Source organism: Ranitomeya imitator, chromosome 1, assembly GCF_032444005.1.
Source record: "Ranitomeya imitator isolate aRanImi1 chromosome 1, aRanImi1.pri, whole genome shotgun sequence".
NCBI classification, from domain to species: Eukaryota; Metazoa; Chordata; class Amphibia; order Anura; family Dendrobatidae; genus Ranitomeya; species Ranitomeya imitator.
Window position 1 is genome coordinate 1,157,674,692 of NC_091282.1, and position 26,102 is coordinate 1,157,700,793.

Sequence of the window (26,102 nt, forward strand, 5' to 3'; positions counted from 1 at the left end):
ACTATGTTACTATGTTACAGAAGAAGCAAGAGAAATATATGCAAGACAGTGCTCAGTGTAGTATGCACCTATAGTGTATTACGTCACATAACGATGTAAAAGTACCGTCAAATTTAGCGACGCTGCAGCGATCCAGAAAATGATCCCGATCACTGCAGCGTCGCTGTTTGGTCGCTGGAGAGCTGTCACACAGACAGCTCTCCAGCGACCAACGATGCCGCTCCCCTGGTAACCAGGGTAAACCCGATGTTTACCCTGGTTACCAGCATAAACGTAAAAAAAAACAAACACTACATACTTACCTTCCGCTGTTTGTCCCCCGGCGCTGTGCTTCTCTGCACTGACTGTGAGCGCCAGCCGGAAAGCACAGCGGTGACGTCACAGTGCATAGAAGCACAGCGCTGGACGACAGACAGCGGAAGGTAACTATGTAGTGTTTGTTTTTTTTTACATTTACGCTGGTAACCAGGGTAAACATCGGGTTACTAAGCGCGGCCATGCGCTTAGTAACCCGATGTTTACCCTGGTTACCAGTGAAGACATCGCTGAATCGGCGTCACACACGCCAATTCAGCGATGTCTGCAGGGAGTCCAGCGATGAAATAAAGTTCTGGACTTTCTGCACCGACCAACGATGGCACAGCAGGATCCTGATCGCTGCTGCCTGTCAAACTGAATGATATTGCTAGCCAGGACGCTGCAACGTCACGGATCGCTAGCGATATCGTTCAGTGTGAAGGTACCTTAAGTCATAAGGTAATCATGTTGTAGGAGCAGTGGACTTACACTAGCAGAGGAACTCCTTCATCTGAGTGGCATCCACCAGGATGAAAGATAGACGCAATGGCAGCAATGCAAAACAATGTTTGCCTGCGATTGATGATTCACAAGTGTGAAAATTGGTGCCAGGAAAGATTTTTTTCTGAACTTCCAATCTTAAAATGTTCAAATTTTATGAATTTTAGGAAATTCGACTCAAATATGCTGCTCAATGGATTGATACGCTCATCTCTATTTTTTACATTATTTTTTTTAGTCCCCTTGTAGGACTTGCTCCTGCTTAAATTATATACTGCAATACCATAATATTGCAGTATATAGTGTTAATTTTGGTCGCGTGTGTAGCTCAGCTTGTGGCTCAAGTTGACAGCAAGGGGAGCTTTTAGCAGGCCACCGGCTTTCATAGTAACTCACTGGCAGCCTGCATCAGTGGGGCAGATGTGAGCTAGTGAGCACAAGTGTTTCACGTAAAGTGATTCAGAGATTGATAGCAGCACTTAAATTCTTAGTGTTGAAGCAGCACATGTGCAAAATACCACTGAAACAACCACTTATACACTTACCAATTCATGAGGATGCTCAATTAGGAATCTCAGAATCTCAATTAGGTTTGGCTATTATTCTAAGTCATGTGACAAGGCTCATTAAAGGGTCAACATTGACTGTTAGAATTGCTACTTCCAATAGGTGGCACTAGAGTTCTAGTCCTCTTCCTCTCTGAAGAGACAATTTGCATATTTCCCAGAGGAGCATTGTGGCTTTAAGTCCCCTCACCTCGACATGCTTATTATGTCACTCTCCACAAGGAGAAACAATACTTCTTGGATCCAAGTGAGATGTATAAAATGTATAAACAAATGATGCCACTCATCCTGTAAATTATTTGTCCTTCTTTGTGGTTATGGAGTCAAAATGTTGTCTTTAAAAATAAACCACTTGATCATTATTTATATATTCCTCCATTCAGGGAAAAATAGGCTCAGTTACCTTCTGTATTTGGTGACCACCAACCACCTTGACTACTCATACAGTTGTTCTCAAATTTCCATTCTCTGGAAAGGAGTGGATTCTAAAATGAGAATTCCCACACAAAAAGCCATTGTCACATATGCTGTAGATAGTCTAAAGTAGGAAAAAAAACATTTAAATGATAACTATAATCCATCATTTATATCTAACTCACTAAGCAAATTGTAACAACTCTACATCAATACAAATGATTTTGGAATTAGATGTTTACAGTAAGTGTTCATATTTTTGTACATGTAGATAAAAGTTTCTACAGAATTTCGATTTAATTTTCAACCTTTTTTAATTAGTTCACTGAGAACTTTCTTGTTTGAACAAATACATTTTTTTTCCTTTGTTCCATATTTTATTTTATTTTGTTCTTTGCTATTATTTTCCTTCTTTATTTACTATTCCTTGAGCCACTAAAAATATAGTACGCTCCCTAGAGTCTTCCCAATAGCCTAATATTCGTTTTGTAGTTTTAAAAAAATATTTAAGAAAAAACTCCTAACAAACTAAGTGTGGATTAAGCAAAATAAAATTTTGCAGACCTTTAAACATAATGGGTACCGCAAAAGTAATTCAGTTTCCACTGGAACAAGTTAAAAACAGCCCATTTACACAAAAGAACATTTAAGCATGCCATTGTAGAGTGGAAATCCACTGTTCCATAGTGCAGCAGTCCATGATTTTTAGAAAGAATCCTGGGGGCCAGAACCATTAGAGACATGGGAGCCCCATTAGGGATTTTCATACCTATGCATCAAAATAAGTACATTTCCTTAGGAAGCCAATTTAATCAGGAAAAAATGCATTTGCTGCCTGGAAATACGCTGTATGCCCTATTTATCCAAACACAATGACTGAAAATTACAGCATAAAAATATAACCGCAAATGATTGTAGTTTTATCCTTGAAAGATACATAAACTTCATCACATTTATTTAAAGAAAAACAACTTCATATCCTGACCACATTGATTGCTGATGTATTGTTGTTCCTTACATTCACAGAGAAAATCTTTACACAGTGTGAATGTGATTTTTTTTTTTTATTTTATGATTTCTTATTGTATTATGAATTTTACATGAAACAGTTTGGAAAGAGTGGCAATTTTGATGATTCATCTGTATTTATCTGATGAAAATAAAGATGATAACTCAAATGTACTCATCTCAATGTTTTTGTTCCAAAATTCCCTCAGTCACATTATACTTTATCTCTATTGATCTAATGATGCATAAACATATACTTTACCTGACTGGCATTTTCTAGTAGAAAATCTACATTCTACCACAAAGTTAACTAAATAAAAAGTTTAGAGCATATACAGATATGCAGTCTACAATAATTGGTTATATATACACCAAAAGTTGCTCTAAATAACAAAATACTGCCCTCCCCCCCACAGCGACGGGCACGAAGTACCATACACTAGATAACCTACACAAAAAGGTGTGATACCACAATTAATATGATCCACCACGGTACTGTGATAAAATATACATTTTATTAAACATATTTTTGTACAAAAAGACAAATGTGTAAAAAGTATGAATTACTACATAGAAAAAGGGTACAGATCCTCAAAACGCGCGTCGGGGCAGAGGGACGCCAAGGAGCGCATACCAGGCCTATAACTAGGTAACATATTATATCACTACACCGTTCTATGTGAGCATTCAGCATGTTGGGAACCTGAAAGTTAGGATTATAGCATGATTACATGTCTCCCTTTATTAGAATAACAGGCATTCCATAGGCCGTTATGTATGGGGATTTTTCAGAGTCCAACGGCATCTTGATATAAACAGACTGTCTTTCTATTATAACATAGCAGTTCATATGTTTATGCATGTTTGGCCTGGGTTCTAGGCGCTTACCTATGGCAATATAGTCCCTCTTTTTGAGGATCTGTACCCTTTTTCTATGTAGTAATTAATAATTGGTTATGCATGACTATATTATTAGACTTGCTCATCAATGTATAAATGAATCTGAAATAAATGTCTTAGAAATTGTCTATGGCATTTAAAGGGACACTGTCACCTGAATTTGGAGGGAACAATCTTCAGCCATGGAGGCGGGGTTTTGGGGTGTTTGAGTCACCCTTTCCTTACCCGCTGGCTGCATGCTGGCTGCAATATTGGATTGAAGTTCATTCTCTGTGCTCCATAGTACACACCTGCGCTGTGCAAGATTGCCTTGTGCAGGCATGTACTACGGAGGACAGAGAATGAACTTCAATCCAATATTGCTGCCAGCATGCAGCCAGCGGGTAAGGAAAGGGTGAATCAAACACCCAAAAACCCCGCCTCCATGGCTGAAGATTGTTCCCTCCAAATTCAGGTGACAGTGTCCCTTTAATGGAATTTTCCATGGTGGAAAATTATTCGTTAGCTATTGATAGTTTCAAATAAAAATAGAGGAATTCTCACCTACCAGCAGCCCTGTAGATCCAACACAGGCCACTCTGGAGGTCAAGCCCCACTCAGAAAAGTTCATATGCTTTGTATGAAAGTTACAGGACCACTGAAACTTGTGACAGGCTGAAGTAGTCAATTGACTAAAGAGGGCATTATCAGAGAAAAATTGGTTCAGAAGTTGGTTCTGATCTTCAAAGCGGCCTACATTGGATTCATGGGGATGTTGGTTGAGGAATATGACACTATTTAAATTCTAAAAGCATCCACCTCTATAAAAACAAAAACCTTTGTGTTAACTACCTCTTTAAAGTCTGTCTGTCAGTAGGATCAACCATCCTAGGCCCTCTATATAGGCATGTATGTCATAGGAAATTGAATACCTTGATATGTGCCGTCAGATGCGTTATTCAAGAGATATACATGTTTTTTTTATAAGTAAATGAGCTACTTACGACTATGGGCTAGACACAGAACGAAAATTGTCCCCTACAAAAAAATGCTTTCACCTAGGCAATATGACTCTAAGAAGCCACGTACTATGGATTACCCTCTAATACCATCCTTGAACCAATATCAAGGATGGGGAAATGCATCAGCACACTGTGTATTGGCAGCTATACGGATTCCATTTTAGTTTAAGTGACATTCCTGCTATTCATCTGAATGTGCAGTACATTAATTAGTAACTAAATGGAGTCCTTTTATGATTGAAGACATCCTGTACTGTGTAGTGCAGTTATTCACCTAACTGCATGTGAGTTACCTATTTTAATTTTCTCTTAGCCTCTTAGCTTTAGTACTAATATCACTTTATTTGCACTACTGTGGTTAAAGGAGATAAACAGGACTTTAAAGAAATATGTGCTGAAGTCCTAACAGGAACGTAGTTGATAACATACTCAACTACCTGTCTGGTCATTGACTGCTCTTGCTGAAGATTCAGCTCCTCCCTGTCAACGAAGCAGCTTTTTCTCTTCCATTTGACATGGTGGGACTACTGGCATCATGCTGACTGACAGCTATTTTCCCCCACTTAGACAGTGGGGAGCCCACTGTCAATCAGCATGACACCAGTGGTCCCGCACTGTTGACAGGAAAGGAAACAGCTCTGTTGGCGTGACATTAGCAGACGTCTGTGACCTCACAGTGTCGGCGAAGGACAGGCATATAGGTAGCAATTAACTGCCTGTTAGTGCTTAGAAATTTTTTTTTAAGTCCCGGATAACCCTTTTAATATTTAATATTTTTGTTTTTGCATTGACACTTTATTTACCTATGTATTGCATGCATTGTTATGCTTGCACTAGTAGCACCATATATTGGATTTGAACCTTTCATGGACATGTGATCGCACAACATTTATCTTGATTGTGATAGTCAATTTCGGTATATTCTGACTTCCTTACATCAGGAGATGCCATCCATTATTTGAGGTCGGTCTTTATTCAGGGTTTCTTAGGGTCTAATTGGGTATGTCAATGTTGAGTGGGGGCACCATATTAGAATGCTTTATTTGTAGTGCCAACCTCTGTGGTTAGGCAAGGCTACAGATAGGAAACATTATTTAGGGAAATTATCTAGGCCCTTTCTTGCCACCCTGTCCCATTTAGCGCTGTACTTGTGTGGCAAAACTGTGGATATACAAACCACGTGAACACTTTATACATTTTTGGGGAATTCCATTTTGCTCTTCTTTATATAGGTATTAATGAAACATTAATTTTGTAGTGAGGGACATTTCTTGTTTTGTCAGACATTGTTTAAATATATTTGTTAATGTTGTAAGTCCCTGGACACAGATGTCCCTCAGAATGAGCTTCAGGAGGTTATTTTAAATGAAAATGGGCATTACCAGTGTGAGACAGGTAACTAACACAGCACAGTAGAACTGAACTTTGTCTGATGACAAACACATTAACAGCTGCATTGTAGCACTATTGCAACACTGTCTGTCAGTGAGATGAAAACTTAAGCACTGAGCAAAACCTGCAGATTTGTCAGTTATAATCACACACAGCTCTGCAGTGAGATCAGGAGAGCAGAGAGTGACCATTATAGAGGTTGACCACTACTTTTACATTGATGACCTTTTGAGGATGAGTGAGCGTGCTCGGTGATACTCGGATATCACTCAAGTATATGGGTGCTGGCACGCTAGGCACACTTATGCTATTGCACAGCTCAGGGACAGTTTGTATTTGAAGCAGACAGTGTATCCAGGGATGTGTGAACAAATCAGAGTCCTATAGCGCTGATACCAGTGCTGATTCTGAACTATAAAACTAACAGTTCTTCAAAGGGCTAATCTAGTGCTTGATGTTTATATTGGATACATTCTGAATTTAGCCTAGTGACAGCTGCAGGGAGAGTAGTAAAATTAGTAGTGTAGTAGTAGTAGTAATAGTATTAGCAGCGTTAAGGCTCTAGGCAGGGTTGAGGGATTCACAATCTTGTAACATTATGTGGTATATCAAATTTTTAAAAACCTTGCAAAATTTTTTATGGATTCAATAATTTATCCATACACTGTAACGTGGTTCTTTATACATTAAAGTGGTAAACAAAACTCACAAAATACCTTCCAAAACTGGATAGTTGTAAGCTACCACCAGCAGGGAAAATATACAGCAGTGTGGTTTATATAGAAGCCCCTGCCTTGTGCAGGCGTGTACTATGGAGGACAGAGAATGAACTTCAATCCAATATTGCAGCCAGCATGCAGCCAGCGGGTATGGAAAGGGTGAATCAAAAACCCAAAAACCCCGCCTCCATGACTGAAGATTGTTCCCTCCAAATCCAGGTGACAGTGTCCCTTTAAGGGGACTCTAAACATGGAATACAGAGGTCTCACGATAGGTAGTGACACACAGTCACACATAACTATATTTCTTCAGGGATATCCAGCCACTGCTGTGTTATCCAGTATTGAAGGACACTTTATTTAAGATGTAATACCTAATGGCCCATTGGCTGCTTAGAACTCCCCTGATGAATCCTGAAGGACTGAAGTGGGTGAGTTAGTCCTGATTATTAGTAACACATGTATTAACCCTAACACCAATTATATGTATGTGCACAAAGTAACTATGCATTATGCACTTTTTATGCACTTTATGAAATTAGCACCTTTTTCAGTACTAGATGGTGGCCCGATTCTAACGCATCGGGTATTCTAGAATATGTATGTATATAGCAGCCACATAGTATATAGCACAGGCCACAACATATTTTTGTATACCCAATGCGTTAATACAGGCCAAGCAGTATATAACAGTAGCCACGCAGTATATAACAGCCCAAACAGTCTATAACACAGCCCACGCAGTATATAACATTGCCCACATTGTATATAACACTGGCCACGTAGTATATAGCCGCCATGCAGTATATAACACAGAACGCAGCCCACACAGTACATAACATTGCCCACATAGTATATAACACTGCCCATGTAGTCTATAGCAGCCATGTAGTATATAACACAGCCCACGCAGTATAAAACATTGCCCACATAGTATATAACACTGCCCATGTAGTCTATAGCAGCCATGTAGTATATAACACAGCCCACGCAGTATATAACATTGCCCACATAGTATATAACACTGCCCACGTAGTACATAGCAGCCATGTAGTATATAACGCAGCCCACGCAGTATGCAACACAGCCCACGTAGTATATAGCAATGTGGGCACTATATGCGTAGTTAAAAAAAGACTTAAAATATAAAATAAACATATACTCACCTTCCGAAGGCCCCTTCAAGTCCTGGCGCCTCTGTGCGGTGCACGCGGCAGCTTCCGGTCCCAGGGTTGGTATGAGCGCAGGACCTGTGATGACGTCGTGGTCACATGACCGTGACATCATGGAAGGTCCTTCTCGCATAGCATCATTGCCACTGGAACCTGCCACTTGCACTGCCAAGGAAAGCCGGCACTGTGCTCACTTTCCTTGACTAGTCATCTACTTAAGCATGCTAACTCCTTCACTCTGTGTCAATCGTACACTTGCTGCGCCCTTTGTAAGACTGATCCCTCTGAGCTCTGTGCCTGACCCAGCCTGACTTTATTCCCTTCCTGCATTTGACTCTTTGTTTGTGATCTGACTTCTCTTTTGCCTGGTCCCTGTAAACTATATTTGGCTTTCTGGTTTTCCTGACCCCGGAGAGTGAATTGGATTTTGTCTGTGACTACCCCCCATTGTATTGCGCCACTTACTGGACCTGACCTCGGATTGTTTGACCTCCCTTTAGTAATCCAGTAAGTAGCATTATATTAATATTTGTTATTGTAGTCTTTCACTCCATTTTTGGGACTTATTATTACTATAGCGACTCTGTCACAGCTTGCCAACTTTTTTGCATCTATCTATCTATCTATCTATCTATCTATCTATCTATCTATCTATCTATCTATCTATCTATCTATCTATCTATCTATCCATCTATTAATCTAGCTATCCATCTATCTATTTATATTCACATGTGGACAATATTGTTGCTACCCTTCTGTTAAAGTAAACAAAATGCACAATGGTGACTGAAAAAACTTTAAATTTACAAAATAAGTTTCAATTTAAATTTACTGATTATCAGCTAATGAAAATCAGACATTGGTTTTGACTTGTGGTTCAACAGAAAAGTTTTAAAAGCACAAACTAATGAAAATGACGTGGATAAAAATGATTGTACCAATAATTTACATTTGTCCCCAAACTTTTTAAAGTACAGTAATCGCTGCAAACAATTTCTTTAACTCTCAATGAGACTGTCTCAGGTGTGATGGTGCCTCCTCCAGACAGCAGGTTTCAGATCCTTCCATAGATGTTCAAATGAATTTGGATTAGGGCTCATAGAAGCCACTTCAGAAGACAGAAGAGTCCAGTACTTTGCTCTTAGCCATTCTTGGATGTTATGTGTGTTTTGGGTCATTAACCCATTAGGGCATCAATCGTCTGTGACTAAGTCCAAGCTTTCTGACACTAAAGGTACCTTCACATTTAGCAACTTTACAACGAGAACGACAACGATCCGTGACGTTGCAGCGTCCTGGATAGCGATCTCATTGTGTTTGACACGCAGCAGCGATCTGGATCCCGCTGTGCCATCGATGGTCGGAGCTAGAAGTCCAGAACTTCATTTCGTCGTCAGGCCGGCGTGTATCGTCATGTTTGACATCAAAAGCAATGATGCCAGCAATGTTTTACATGGAGCTAACAACCAGCGAGAACGATAAGTGAGTCGCCGTTACGTCACTGGATCGCTCCTGCATCGTTCTGGAGTTGCTGTGTTTGACGTCTCTACAGCGACCTAAACAGCAACGCTCCAGCGATCGGCTCGTTGTCTATATCGCTGCAGCGTCGCTGAGTGTGACGGTACTTTTAGCAGCATATTTTGTTCCAGAATTTCTTGATAGTCTTGAGATTTTATTGTACCCTGCAAATATTCAAGACACTATGAGCCAGATGAAGCAAATTAACTCCCAAATCATAACTGAGCCTCCTCAACGTTTCATAGAAGGTGCAATTTTCTTTTCTTTGTATAGTTCATTCTTGCATCTGTGAACATAGAGCTGATGGGACTTGCTAAAAAGCTCCAGTTTTGCCTCATCTGTCCAAAGGACATTCTTACAGAAGCTTTGTAGCTTGACAATATGCATTTTGCCAAACTCCAATTTGATTTTTTTTTTTGCTTTAAGAAAGTATTGTGTTTTTTTACTTTAACAAAAGGATACCAACAATTTTGACCACATGTGTATATTTCTATTGATATTGATGTAGCTTACTGCAAGCTTGGAACTGGTTAGTAAAATCCAGTAATATTTGCTCAAAGAAGAAACCAATTTGCAATTGTGTTGAGCAAGCAGTCTGAATTTTAACCCTAAAAATAGATCTTAAGTTCATTTAATAATTAGAAGTTTAGAACAAATTAACAAAATGGTCCTTCTATTCTAACTTTCTCCTATAACAAGAATGTGACTCAAACGTCCAACAGACAACAACCACTTTTAGAGATCATGTATTGGCAAATTAATACAGATATTTATGCTACTCTAAGTATTCCAGAGTACCTATATCCTAATATCTTTATTTGAAAGATTTGATGCTCAAAGGTTTTTTCATTGTTTTTTTTTTGTTGAGGGTACCTGCTTTTTTTTAACCATGACAAAAGCTTGAGTTATATTTAAACAAGTCGATATGTTGTACTTTGCTTTAAGCGTGGTGACTCACTTTTTCAGCCACCCACACTTTGTAATTGCTTGATACTCATTGAATTGGACTGGCATCTCTGCAAACTCTGTGTTCTGCAGACAGTACATGGTCAATAAATATATGCCTCTGTTTCAGCGGATGAGCAGATATTGGATACAGACGCATCAGATATGCTAGTGGCCTAAAAGCATGAATCACCCAGGCCCCATGGCCGCAATGAGCTGATCAACCAGGAAGAAAGCTGAACCAGAGCTTGTAGATGTACAAGTTATTCCAGCTCTGATGTGACATACATTCAGACATTGGATTGGACTCAAAGGATGATTGGAGTGATATGTGTGATGTCAGTAGAAATGTGAAAGGAAAATATAAAATGTATTATGTACAGCAAGATCAGATCTAGTAATTCAGAAGGTTTAAATGCAAGTAAATAAGACATTTGCTTACATGTACATGTATAGTGCAACAGTTGGTAGATAGTTGGTCCAGAAATTGATGCAATTACATTGATGAATCATAATTATGTCAATATGTTAACCAAAAAGTTAACAAGCCTCGATTCATGAAAGCAATTTTGACAGAATTCTGGAGTAAATTCCTTTGAAAAGTTGCCAATTTTTTTAGCATCTCGGAGCTGAGGAAACATTCAGCAACATTTGCCATTTTGATGCCAGTTTCTTGAAGCTCTGCCAAAATTGCCATAGTTTTGATGGGATGGGGTCAACTTCACTTCAGTGATTGGAGTAAGATTTCTGGCGTGTCACATGGAGGTGACTGCCACTTGTCAGATGTTCCTGATTCATTAAAAGTGTGGGCCAAAAGTCAATTTTTTGTTTTGTTTCCTGGAAAAATGTTGTCCACCTAGAAGAAGTAACAAATGGAAAAAAATGCAAAGAACATAAACAGAATGACAAAAAAAGCAAGCTAAATTATATTATTAAATCTAATTTACCCCAGAAGGACAATCTCTTCTCATATTGGAGCTGCCTCAAAACTCACTTTTTACCATAGAGGGAGATTTAAATGGTTCTGCCTACAACTAATCAGGTATTTGGAAATGGAAACTGCAAACTGTTTAGATAAATTACTGACCATAATACATGACAGTATTGAGTCATTTGGCACATAGAGTTGTGTTTCCAGTGAGTGGAACTATCAGTCTATGACATGTCTTTTCAATAATAGAATGGGCAAGAATTTAAACTGGTGAGACGATAGGACCTTTACCCTCACTATTATAACTGTACTAGTTAATAATAAATAAAACATTATTAAAAGAGAGTTTAAAAATACCAATTAATAAAGAGGGATATTTGATGGCTACTTATAGCCACAACAAAATGTATCTTGAGAAAAGGTACTGTAATGTGGGCAGGTGTGAATGGAGAGATTGTTGCATATGTCCAGATCACTCAATTTACCTTCATGGGAGTTACAAAAGTTGTCATGCATATGCTTGGCTGTTTTTGGAATCTGTTAAAGAAATGGTTAATTTCTGTTTTATTCTAAAATATGAAAAAATAGCCTTGTGCCAGAATGACCTGTGTCCCATATGTGGTTATCATCTGTGTCTATGCACACACAGTCTTGTAACCTGATGTTCTATCAGAATTCCCAGAAATGGACAGTTGTTTATTCCAAAGTTATCTTGATATAGGATTACAGCCCAAAATCCTGTCGTTTCAGCCAAAATTCGTTATGCACCCCCCGGTTCCTCCACATAATCCATCTTGTGTTGTAAGGATGTATTTGACAAACTATTGTGTAGTCTATATCTTTTTGCCAAGATGCTGTTCCACATATCTACAGTCATGGCCAAAAGTATTGACACCCCTGCAAATCTGTCAGATAATACTCATTTTCTTCCTGAAAATGATTGCAAACACAAACTATTTTGTATTATTATCTTCATTTAATTTGTCTTAAATGAAAAAACACAAAAAGAATTGTCCTAAAGCCAAATTGGATATAATTCCACACCAAATATAAAAAAGGGGTGGACAAAAGTATTGGCAGTGTTAGATAAATCATGTGATGCTTCTCTAATTTCTGTAATTAACAGCACCTGTAACTTACCTGTGGCACCTAACAGGCATTGGCAATAACTAAATCACACTTGCAGCCAGTTGACATGGATTAAAGTTGACTCAACCTCTGTCCTGTGTCCTTGTGTGTACCACACTGAGCATGGAGAAAAGAAAGAAGACCAAAGAACTGTCTGAGGAATTCAGAAACCAAATTGTGAGGAAGCATGAGCAATCTCAAGGCCACAGGTCCATCTCCAAAGACCTGAATGTTCCTGTGTCTACCGTGCACAGTAGTTATATAGAAAATGTTCAGCACAGCCAAAAGGAGGAGGTGCACGGTCATAGGTTCCCAAGCCTTTATGTAAAATGCAAGTGACTAGCAAACTCCAAAAGTGTTGTGATGCAAAGTGGGGGTTTTATTTACTTACAGTATTCACAAACGTTTCGGTCGTTACTGGACCTTCATCAGTGTGCTAATATACTAGTATGCTTAGAGAAGCCCCGAGTAGCAAGGTTAGATTGCATCAATAAAAAGCCTGAAGACATATAGGTCGTGGGGGTAGGCACAAGCCGCAGAGATACAATGGTGTGTCACAAGTGACACTAACTGTCACGGACTGACACTATCTGCTGAATGAAGCAGGAGGCACGCGGTATGTACCCCCAGTATGGGCTGCAAAATAGTGCTCAAGGGGCAGGAACAAACTGCTGAATGAAGCAGGGGCCACATGGTATACACTGCCAGTCTGGGCTGCAAGAATAGTGCGCACTATCTGCCTCATCAACAACAGGAAGCACGCGGTGTCCACTGCAAGTGCAGGCTGCAGGCTTCATTCAGCAGTTTGTGCCTACCCCTTGAGAACTATTTTGCAGCCCATACTGGCCTCCTGCTTCATTCAGCAGATAGTGTCAGTCCGAGACACACTACCCTATCTCAGTAGCTTGTTTCTACCTCATGCGCACTATTTTGCAGCCCATACTGGCAGTACATACCGCGTGGCTCCTGCTCCATCCAGCAGTTAGTGTCACTTGTGACACACCATTGTATCTCTGCGGCTTTTGCCTACCCCCGCGACCTATATGTCTTCAGGCTTTTTATTGATGCAATCTAACCTTGCTACTCGGAGCTTCTCTAAGCATACTAGTATATTAGCACACTGATGAAGGTCCAGTAACGACCGAAACGTTTGTGAATACTGTATGTAAATAAAACCCCCACTTTGCATCACAACACTTTTGGAGAGTGCTAGTCACTTGCATTTTACCGTGCACAGTGTCATCAAGAAGTTTAAAGCCCATGGCACTGTGGCTAACCTCCCTAGATGTGAACGGAAAAGAAAAATTGACAAGAGATTTTAATGCAAGATTGTGCGGATGTTGGATAAAGAACCTCGACTAACATCCAAACAAGTTCAAGCTGCCCTGCAGTCCGAGGGTACAACAGTGTCAACCCGTGCTATCCGTGGGCATCTGAATGAAAATGGTTTGCATGGTAGGAGACCCAGGAAGACCCTACTTCTTACCCTGAGACATAAAAAAAGCCGGGCTGGAGTTTGCCAAAATTTACCTAAAAAAGCCTAAAATGTTTTGGAAGAATGTTCTCTGGTCAGATGGGACAAAAGTAGAGCTTTTTGGGCAAAGGCATCAACATAGAGTTTACAGGAGAAAAAAGAAGCATTCAAAGAAAAGAACACGGTCCCTACAGTCAAACATGGTGGAGGTTCCCTGATGTTTTGGGGTTGCTTTGCTGCCTCTGGCACTGGACTGCTTGACTGTGTGCATGGCTTTATGAAGTCTGAAGACTACCAACAAATTTTGCAGCATAATGTAGGGCCCAGTGTGAGAAAAGTGGGTCTCCCTCAGAGTTCATGGGTCTTCCAGCAGGACAATGACCCAAAACACACTTCAAAAAGCACTAGAAAATGGTTTGAGAGAAAGAACTGGAGACTTCTAAGGTCGCAAGCAATGAGTCCAGACCTGAATCCCATAAAACACCTGTGGAGAGATCTAAAAATGGCAGTTTGGAGAAGGCACCCTTCAAATATCAGGTACCTGGAGCAGTTTGCCAAAGAAGAATGGTCTAAAATTCCAGCAGAGCATTGTAAGAAACTCATTGATGGTTACTGGAAGGGGTTGGTCGCAGTTATTTTGGCTAAAGGTTGTGCAACCAAGTATTAGGCTGAGGGTGCCAATACTTTTGTCTGGCCCATTTTTGGAGTTTTGTGTGAAATGATCAATGTTTTGCTTTTTACTTCATCCTCTTTTGTGTTTTTTCATTTAAGACAAATTAAATGAAGTTAATAGTATCAAATAATTTGTGTTTGCAATCATTTTCTGGGAGAAACTGAGTATTATCTGACAGAATTGCAGGGGTGTCAATACTTTTGACCATGACTGTATTTATTATCTAACCCTATAAAAGATGATAATATCCAAGAAGATGCAAGATTATTCAAACAGACAACTGTCTGTGTGTCTTTCTGTCTTATTCTTCACTCCTTACGTACCTAAGCCCTAAAGAATATCTGAGGTTGGACAATAAGAGAAGAAATCCCGTCGCTGACAGATCTCCATAGAAATTAATGATGAGATTCATTACTGCACAGTAGTGTTGAGCGATACCTTCCGATATCGGAAAGTATCGGTATCGGTTTGGATCGGCCGATATTCAAAAAATATCGGATATCGCCAATACCGATACCCGATCCCAATGCAAGTCAATGGGACCAAAATATCGGAATTAAAATAAACCCTTTCTTTCCTTGTAGGTTCATTCTACATGAAGGAAAACAACTAAGAATAATGTAGGATGTATGGGGGAGGTGGCGGAGACATTAAAGGCAATGAGGATTAGTCCAATCAAATAGAATAGCATGATTTTTTTTTTTTTTAAAGACGTTCGGATTGAAAAAGATATTGACTATGTAAATTTTTTTTATTTTGTCAGATATTGATGTTTCACTATTCCACGACCTTCCCCTTCTTTTTTTTTCTTTTCCCAGACTTTCATCTTCATCATCATCAGCATCTTTGACATCAACTTCTTCACCTTATTCATCTTCTTCTTCATCTTCTACCTATATTTTTTTTTTATTACATTCTTCATATTCATTTTCTTCAACTATTATTATTCTTCCTATTCTACATATTCTTTTTATTCCACTGTTATTATTCTTCCTATTCTACTTCTTCATCATATTCTCATTTGTGACAGGCATTCCCGTAGTTGTTATCTATAAAAGTTGGAAGATTACACCTTCCGTTCTGCCAGTCACAAAAGTTACATTTGTCCGCGTTCAGTTTGGCCTGCAGCATCAGGCTTTATCCAGGGGCACCACGAGGAGGAACGGACTCACCCCCATACACTGCTTAGTCTTCTTCTGCATATAATTGAGATAATATCTTTTGCTCTGATATTAAGTCTTATGCTTAATGTTCTTCTGCTCTTTGTTCTGCAGCCTCTTGTTCTTCTGCTTCTCGGTCTTCCATGTTGTCATCTCCAGGGTCGTCGTCTCCAGTGTCGTCATCTCCGCCGTCGTCGTCTCAGCCGTCGTCGTCTCCGCCGTCGTCGTCTCCGCCGTCGTCGTCGTCGTCATCGGGGTGGTCTTCCGGGTCGTCGACGTTAGGGTCTTCAACTTGGAAATGTAGCAGAAGGTACAAGAAGGCTGAGAAAATGCCAAGAACCAGCTGATGGAACTGGAACTCGGATGGCTACCCGAAGGTTCAAGAGCCTATGGAACTACCGAGGACCAGCTGACGTTACTGGAACCCGGTTACTAAGCAGGAGGTACCCGTGCTAAAAAGCACTACCAAGGACCGCCTGACGTTGGCGGAACTCGGATACCCAGAAGGAGGCACCTAAGCCAAAGGCTCTGCCCGGAACCAGCTGACGTTACTGGAACCAGGATGGGGAGCAGAAGGTACAAGAGCAAAAGACACTGCCGAGAACCAGCTGACGGTACTGGAACCCGGATGGGTAGCCGAAGGTCCAAGAGCCAATGGAACTACCAAGGACCAGCTGACGTTACTGGAACCCGGTTACTAAGCAGGAGGTACCCGTGCCTGAAAGCACTACCAAGGACCACCTGACGTTGGTGGAACTTGGATACCCAGAAGGAGGCACCTAAGCCAAAGGCTCTGCCCGGAACCAGCTGACGGTACTGGAACCAGGATGGGGAGCAGAAGGTACAAGAGCAAAAGACACTGCCGAGAACCAGCTGACGGTGCTGGAACCAGGTGGTGGACCCGAAGGCCCACAGGAGAGGAGAGAACAGCTAGGCCGCGAGGCAGCCGCAGTTACCGAACCCCAACAGTCCTACAGGGGGAGCTGGGCCTACTGGCACTACAGAACCAGCCTTGACTACCAGTTCACGCAGCCCACATAGGAAGCTCCTAAACTGGAGGCACCCTGGAGTTGGCTAACCCGACCGCACCACGACGAGGCAAGCATAGGTGTCTAAGTGAGCTTGACACAACCCGGAAACAGCTGACGGTGCTGAAACCAGGTTTGGCACGAGGGAGTACCTGTGACAAAAACACTGCCGAGAACCAGCTGGCGGTGCTGGAACCCGGATGCGTTGCCCCAGTGTGCAAGAGCCAATGGCACGACCGAGGACTAGCTGACGGTGCTGGAACCCGGTTACTAAGCTGTAGGTGCCCGCGCTTAAAAGCACTACCAAGGACCGCCTGGCGTTGGCGGAACTCGGATACCCAGGAGGAGGCACCTAAGCCAAAGGCTCGGCCCGGAACCAGCTGACGGTGCTGGAACCAGGTGGTGGACCCCAAGGCCCACAGGAGAGGAGAGAACAGCTAGGCCGCGAGGCAGCCGCAGTTACCGAACCCCAACAGTCCTACAGGGGGAGCTGGGCCTACTGGCACTACAGAACCAGCCTTGACTACCAGTTCACGCAGCCCACATAGGAAGCTCCTAAACTGGAGGCACCCTGGAGTTGGCTAACCCGACCGCACCACGACGAGGCAAGCATAGGTGTCTCAGTGAGCTTGACACAACCCGGAAACAGCTGACGGTGCTGAAACCAGGTTTGGCACGAGGGAGTACCTGTGACAAAAACACTGCCGAGAACCAGCTGGCGGTGCTGGAACCCGGATGCGTTGCCCCAGTGTGCAAGAGCCAATGGCACGACCGAGGACTAGCTGACGGTGCTGGAACCCGGTTACTAAGCTGTAGGTGCCCGCGCTTAACCCCTTACCGGCATCGGACGTACTATACCGTCCGATGCCGGCTCCCCTGCTTTGATGCAGGGCTCCGCGGTGAGCCCGCACCAAAGCCGGGACATGTCAGCTGTTTTGAACAGCTGACATGTGCCCGTAATAGGCTCGGGCAGAATCGCGATCTGCCCGCACCTATTAACTAGTTAAATGCCGCTGTCAAACGCAGACAGCGGCATTTAACTACCGCTTCCGGCCGGGCGGCCGGAAATGACGTCATCGCCGACCCCCGTCACATGTCCGGGGGTCGGCGATGCGTCTCCATTGTAGCCATAGAGGTCCTTGAGACCTCTATGGTTACTGATTGCCCGTCGCTGTGAGCGCCACCCTGTGGTCGGCGCTCACAGCACACGTGCAATTCTGCTACATAGCAGCGATCAGCAGATCGCTGCTATGTAGCAGAGCCGATCGTGCTGTCCCTGCTTCTAGCCTCCCATGGAGGCTATTGAAGCATGGCAAAAGTAAAAAAAAAAAGTTTAAAAAAATGTGAAAAAAATAAAAAAAACATAAAAGTTTAAATCACCCCCCTTTCGCCCCAATCAAAATAAATCAATAAAAAAAATATCAAATCTACGCATATTTGGTATCGCCGCGCTCAGAATTGCCCGATCTATCAAATAAAAAAAAGTATTAACCTGATCGCTAAACAGCGTAGCGGGAAAAAAACTCGAAACGCCAGAATTACGTTTTTTTGGTCGCCGCGACATTGCATTAAAATGCAATAACGGGCGATCAAAAGAACGTATCTGCACAGAAATGCTATCATTAAAAACGTCATCTCGGCACGCAAAAAATAAGCCCTCAACCGACCCCAGATCACGAAAAATGGAGACGCTACGAGTATCGGAAAATGGGGAAATTTTTTTTTTTTTTTTTTTTTTAGCAAAGTTTGGAATTTTTTTTCACCACTTAGATAAAAAATAACCTAGTCATGTTTGGTGTCTATGAACTCGTAATGACCTGGAGAATCATAATGGCAGGTCATTTTTAGCATTTAGTGAACCTAGCAAAAAAGCCAAACAAAAAACCAATGTGGGATTGCACTTTTTTTGCAATTTCACCGCACTTGGAATTTTTTTCCCGTTTTCTAGTACACGACATGCTAAAACCAATGATGTCGTTCAAAAGTACAACTCGTCCCGCAAAAAATAAGCCCTCACATGGCCAAATTGACGGAAATATAAAAAAGTTATGGCTCTGGGAAGGAGGGGAGCGAAAAACGAACACGGAAAAACGAAAAATCCCCTGGTCATGAAGGGGTTAAAAGCACTACCAAGGACCGCCTGGCGTTGGCGGAACTCGGATACCCAGGAGGAGGCACCTAAGCCAAAGGCTCGGCCCGGAACCAGCTGACGGTGCTGGAACCAGGTGGTGGACCCCAAGGCCCACAGGAGAGGAGAGAACAGCTAGGCCGCGAGGCAGCCGCAGTTACCGAACCCCAACAGTCCTACAGGGGGAGCTGGGCCTACTGGCACTACAGAACCAGCCTTGACTACCAGTTCACGCAGCCCACATAGGAAGCTCCTAAACTGGAGGCACCCTGGAGTTGGCTAACCCGACCGCACCACGACGAGGCAAGCATAGGTGTCTCAGTGAGCTTGACACAACCCGGAAACAGCTGACGGTGCTGAAACCAGGTTTGGCACGAGGGAGTACCTGTGACAAAAACACTGCCGAGAACCAGCTGGCGGTGCTGGAACCCGGATGCGTTGCCCCAGTGTGCAAGAGCCAATGGCACGACCGAGGACTAGCTGACGGTGCTGGAACCCGGTTACTAAGCTGTAGGTGCCCGCGCTTAAAAGCACTACCAAGGACCACCTGGCGTTGGCGGAACTCGGATACCCAGGAGGAGGCACCTAAGCCAAAGGCTCGGCCCGGAACCAGCTGACGGTGCTGGAACCAGGTGGTGGACCCCAAGGCCCACAGGAGAGGAGAGAACAGCTAGGCCGCGAGGCAGCCGCAGTTACCGAACCCCAACAGTCCTACAGGGGGAGCTGGGCCTACTGGCACTACAGAACCAGCCTTGACTACCAGTTCACGCAGCCCACATAGGAAGCTCCTAAACTGGAGGCACCCTGGAGTTGGCTAACCCGACCGCACCACGACGAGGCAAGCATAGGTGTCTCAGTGAGCTTGACACAACCCGGAAACAGCTGACGGTGCTGAAACCAGGTTTGGCACGAGGGAGTACCTGTGACAAAAACACTGCCGAGAACCAGCTGGCGGTGCTGGAACCCGGATGCGTTGCCCCAGTGTGCAAGAGCCAATGGCACGACCGAGGACTAGCTGACGGTGCTGGAACCCGGTTACTAAGCTGTAGGTGCCCGCGCTTAAAAGCACTACCAAGGACCGCCTGGCGTTGGCGGAACTCGGATACCCAGGAGGAGGCACCTAAGCCAAAGGCTCGGCCCGGAACCAGCTGACGGTGCTGGAACCAGGTGGTGGACCCCAAGGCCCACAGGAGAGGAGAGAACAGTTAGGCCGCGAGGCAGCCGCAGTTACCGAACCCCAACAGTCCTACAGGGGGAGCTGGGCCTACTGGCACTACAGAACCAGCCTTGACTACCAGTTCACGCAGCCCACATAGGAAGCTCCTAAACTGGAGGCACCCTGGAGTTGGCTAACCCGACCGCACCACGACGAGGCAAGCATAGGTGTCTCAGTGAGCTTGACACAACCCGGAAACAGCTGACGGTGCTGAAACCAGGTTTGGCACGAGGGAGTACCTGTGACAAAAACACTGCCGAGAACCAGCTGGCGGTGCTGGAACCCGGATGCGTTGCCCCAGTGTGCAAGAGCCAATGGTACGACCGAGGACTAGCTGACGGTGCTGGAACCCGGTTACTAAGCTGTAGGTGCCCGCGCTTAAAAGCACTACCAAGGACCGCCTGGCGTTGGCGGAACTCGGATACCCAGGAGGAGGCACCTAAGCCAAAGGCTCGGCCCGGAACCAGCTGACGGTGCTGGAACCAGGTGGTGGACCCCAAGGCCCACAGGAGAGGAGAGAACAGCTAGGCCGCGAGGCAGCCGCAGTTACCGAACCCCAACAGTCCTACAGGGGGAGCTGGGCCTACTGGCACTACAGAACCAGCCTTGACTACCAGTTCACGCAGCCCACATAGGAAGCTCCTAAACTGGAGGCACCCTGGAGTTGGATAACCCGACCGCACCACGACGAGGCAAGCATAGGTGTCTCAGTGAGCTTGACACAACCCGGAAACAGCTGACGGTGCTGAAACCAGGTTTGGCACGAGGGAGTACCTGTGACAAAAACACTGCCGAGAACCAGCTGGCGGTGCTGGAACCCGGATGCGTTGCCCCAGTGTGCAAGAGCCAATGGCACGACCGAGGACTAGCTGACGGTGCTGGAACCCGGTTACTAAGCTGTAGGTGCCCGCGCTTAAAAGCACTACCAAGGACCGCCTGGCGTTGGCGGAACTCGGATACCCAGGAGGAGGCACCTAAGCCAAAGGCTCGGCCCGGAACCAGCTGACGGTGCTGGAACCAGGTGGTGGACCCCAAGGCCCACAGGAGAGGAGAGAACAGCTAGGCCGCGAGGCAGCCGCAGTTACCGAACCCCAACAGTCCTACAGGGGGAGCTGGGCCTACTGGCACTACAGAACCAGCCTTGACTACCAGTTCACGCAGCCCACATAGGAAGCTCCTAAACTGGAGGCACCCTGGAGTTGGCTAACCCGACCGCACCACGACGAGGCAAGCATAGGTGTCTCAGTGAGCTTGACACAACCCGGAAACAGCTGACGGTGCTGAAACCAGGTTTGGCACGAGGGAGTACCTGTGACAAAAACACTGCCGAGAACCAGCTGGCGGTGCTGGAACCCGGATGCGTTGCCCCAGTGTGCAAGAGCCAATGGCACGACCGAGGACTAGCTGACGGTGCTGGAACCCGGTTACTAAGCTGTAGGTGCCCGCGCTTAACCCCTTACCGGCATCGGACGTACTATACCGTCCGATGCCGGCTCCCCTGCTTTGATGCAGGGCTCCGCGGTGAGCCCGCACCAAAGCCGGGACATGTCAGCTGTTTTGAACAGCTGACATGTGCCCGTAATAGGCTCGGGCAGAATCGCGATCTGCCCGCACCTATTAACTAGTTAAATGCCGCTGTCAAACGCAGACAGCGGCATTTAACTACCGCTTCCGGCCGGGCGGCCGGAAATGACGTCATCGCCGACCCCCGTCACATGTCCGGGGGTCGGCGATGCGTCTCCATTGTAGCCATAGAGGTCCTTGAGACCTCTATGGTTACTGATTGCCCGTCGCTGTGAGCGCCACCCTGTGGTCGGCGCTCACAGCACACGTGCAATTCTGCTACATAGCAGCGATCAGCAGATCGCTGCTATGTAGCAGAGCCGATCGTGCTGTCCCTGCTTCTAGCCTCCCATGGAGGCTATTGAAGCATGGCAAAAGTTAAAAAAAAAAGTTTAAAAAAATGTGAAAAAAATAAAAAAAACATAAAAGTTTAAATCACCCCCCTTTCGCCCCAATCAAAATAAATCAATAAAAAAAATATCAAATCTACGCATATTTGGTATCGCCGCGCTCAGAATTGCCCGATCTATCAAATAAAAAAAAGTATTAACCTGATCGCTAAACAGCGTAGCGGGAAAAAAACTCGAAACGCCAGAATTACGTTTTTTTGGTCGCCGCGACATTGCATTAAAATGCAATAACGGGCGATCAAAAGAACGTATCTGCACAGAAATGCTATCATTAAAAACGTCATCTCGGCACGCAAAAAATAAGCCCTCAACCGACCCCAGATCACGAAAAATGGAGACGCTACGAGTATCGGAAAATGGGGAAATTTTTTTTTTTTTTTTTTTTTTAGCAAAGTTTGGAATTTTTTTTCACCACTTAGATAAAAAATAACCTAGTCATGTTTGGTGTCTATGAACTCGTAATGACCTGGAGAATCATAATGGCAGGTCATTTTTAGCATTTAGTGAACCTAGCAAAAAAGCCAAACAAAAAACCAATGTGGGATTGCACTTTTTTTGCAATTTCACCGCACTTGGAATTTTTTTCCCGTTTTCTAGTACACGACATGCTAAAACCAATGATGTCGTTCAAAAGTACAACTCGTCCCGCAAAAAATAAGCCCTCACATGGCCAAATTGACAGAAAAATAAAAAAGTTATGGCTCTGGGAAGGAGGGGAGCGAAAAACGAACACGGAAAAACGAAAAATCCCCTGGTCATGAAGGGGTTAAAAGCACTACCAAGGACCGCCTGGCGTTGGCGGAACTCGGATACCCAGGAGGAGGCACCTAAGCCAAAGGCTCGGCCCGGAACCAGCTGACGGTGCTGGAACCAGGTGGTGGACCCCAAGGCCCACAGGAGAGGAGAGAACAGCTAGGCCGCGAGGCAGCCGCAGTTACCGAACCCCAACAGTCCTACAGGGGGAGCTGGGCCTGCTGGCACTACAGAACCAGCCTTGACTACCAGTTCACGCAGCCCACATAGGAAGCTCCTAAACTGGAGGCACCCTGGAGTTGGATAACCCGACCGCACCACGACGAGGCAAGCATAGGTGTCTCAGTGAGCTTGACACAACCCGGAAACAGCTGACGGTGCTGAAACCAGGTTTGGCACGAGGGAGTACCTGTGACAAAAACACTGCCGAGAACCAGCTGGCGGTGCTGGAACCCGGATGCGTTGCCCCAGTGTGCAAGAGCCAATGGCACGACCGAGGACTAGCTGACGGTGCTGGAACCCGGTTACTAAGCTGTAGGTGCCCGCGCTTAAAAGCACTACCAAGGACCACCTGGCGTTGGCGGAACTCGGATACCCAGGAGGAGGCACCTAAGCCAAAGGCTCGGCCCGGAACCAGCTGACGGTGCTGGAACCAGGTGGTGGACCCCAAGGCCCACAGGAGAGGAGAGAACAGCTAGGCCGCGAGGCAGCCGCAGTTACCGAACCCCAACAGTCCTACAGGGGGAGCTGGGCCTACTGGCACTACAGAACCAGCCTTGACTACCAGTTCACGCAGCCCACATAGGAAGCTCCTAAACTGGAGGCACCCTGGAGTTGGCTAACCCGACCGCACCACGACGAGGCAAGCATAGGTGTCTCAGTGAGCTTGACACAACCCGGAAACAGCTGACGGTGCTGAAACCAGGTTTGGCACGAGGGAGTACCTGTGACAAAAACACTGCCGAGAACCAGCTGGCGGTGCTGGAACCCGGATGCGTTGCCCCAGTGTGCAAGAGCCAATGGCACGACCGAGGACTAGCTGACGGTGCTGGAACCCGGTTACTAAGCTGTAGGTGCCCGCGCTTAAAAGCACTACCAAGGACCGCCTGGCGTTGGCGGAACTCGGATACCCAGGAGGAGGCACCTAAGCCAAAGGCTCGGCCCGGAACCAGCTGACGGTGCTGGAACCAGGTGGTGGACCCCAAGGCCCACAGGAGAGGAGAGAACAGCTAGGCCGCGAGGCAGCCGCAGTTACCGAACCCCAACAGTCCTACAGGGGGAGCTGGGCCTACTGGCACTACAGAACCAGCCTTGACTACCAGTTCACGCAGCCCACATAGGAAGCTCCTAAACTGGAGGCACCCTGGAGTTGGCTAACCCGACCGCACCACGACGAGGCAAGCATAGGTGTCTCAGTGAGCTTGACACAACCCGGAAACAGCTGACGGTGCTGAAACCAGGTTTGGCACGAGGGAGTACCTGTGACAAAAACACTGCCGAGAACCAGCTGGCGGTGCTGGAACCCGGATGCGTTGCCCCAGTGTGCAAGAGCCAATGGCACGACCGAGGACTAGCTGACGGTGCTGGAACCCGGTTACTAAGCTGTAGGTGCCCGCGCTTAAAAGCACTACCAAGGACCGCCTGGCGTTGGCGGAACTCGGATACCCAGGAGGAGGCACCTAAGCCAAAGGCTCGGCCCGGAACCAGCTGACGGTGCTGGAACCAGGTGGTGGACCCCAAGGCCCACAGGAGAGGAGAGAACAGCTAGGCCGCGAGGCAGCCGCAGTTACCGAACCCCAACAGTCCTACAGGGGGAGCTGGGCCTACTGGCACTACAGAACCAGCCTTGACTACCAGTTCACGCAGCCCACATAGGAAGCTCCTAAACTGGAGGCACCCTGGAGTTGGCTAACCCGACCGCACCACGACGAGGCAAGCATAGGTGTCTCAGTGAGCTTGACACAACCCGGAAACAGCTGACGGTGCTGAAACCAGGTTTGGCACGAGGGAGTACCTGTGACAAAAACACTGCCGAGAACCAGCTGGCGGTGCTGGAACCCGGATGCGTTGCCCCAGTGTGCAAGAGCCAATGGCACGACCGAGGACTAGCTGACGGTGCTGGAACCCGGTTACTAAGCTGTAGGTGCCCGCGCTTAACCCCTTACCGGCATCGGACGTACTATACCGTCCGATGCCGGCTCCCCTGCTTTGATGCAGGGCTCCGCGGTGAGCCCGCACCAAAGCCGGGACATGTCAGCTGTTTTGAACAGCTGACATGTGCCCGTAATAGGCTCGGGCAGAATCGCGATCTGCCCGCACCTATTAACTAGTTAAATGCCGCTGTCAAACGCAGACAGCGGCATTTAACTACCGCTTCCGGCCGGGCGGCCGGAAATGACGTCATCGCCGACCCCCGTCACATGTCCGGGGGTCGGCGATGCGTCTCCATTGTAGCCATAGAGGTCCTTGAGACCTCTATGGTTACTGATTGCCCGTCGCTGTGAGCGCCACCCTGTGGTCGGCGCTCACAGCACACGTGCAATTCTGCTACATAGCAGCGATCAGCAGATCGCTGCTATGTAGCAGAGCCGATCGTGCTGTCCCTGCTTCTAGCCTCCCATGGAGGCTATTGAAGCATGGCAAAAGTTAAAAAAAAAAGTTTAAAAAAATGTGAAAAAAATAAAAAAAACATAAAAGTTTAAATCACCCCCCTTTCGCCCCAATCAAAATAAATCAATAAAAAAAATATCAAATCTACGCATATTTGGTATCGCCGCGCTCAGAATTGCCCGATCTATCAAATAAAAAAAAGTATTAACCTGATCGCTAAACAGCGTAGCGGGAAAAAAACTCGAAACGCCAGAATTACGTTTTTTTGGTCGCCGCGACATTGCATTAAAATGCAATAACGGGCGATCAAAAGAACGTATCTGCACAGAAATGCTATCATTAAAAACGTCATCTCGGCACGCAAAAAATAAGCCCTCAACCGACCCCAGATCACGAAAAATGGAGACGCTACGAGTATCGGAAAATGGGGAAATTTTTTTTTTTTTTTTTTTTAGCAAAGTTTGGAATTTTTTTTCACCACTCAGATAAAAAATAACCTAGTCATGTTTGGTGTCTATGAACTCGTAATGACCTGGAGAATCATAATGGCAGGTCATTTTTAGCATTTAGTGAACCTAGCAAAAAAGCCAAACAA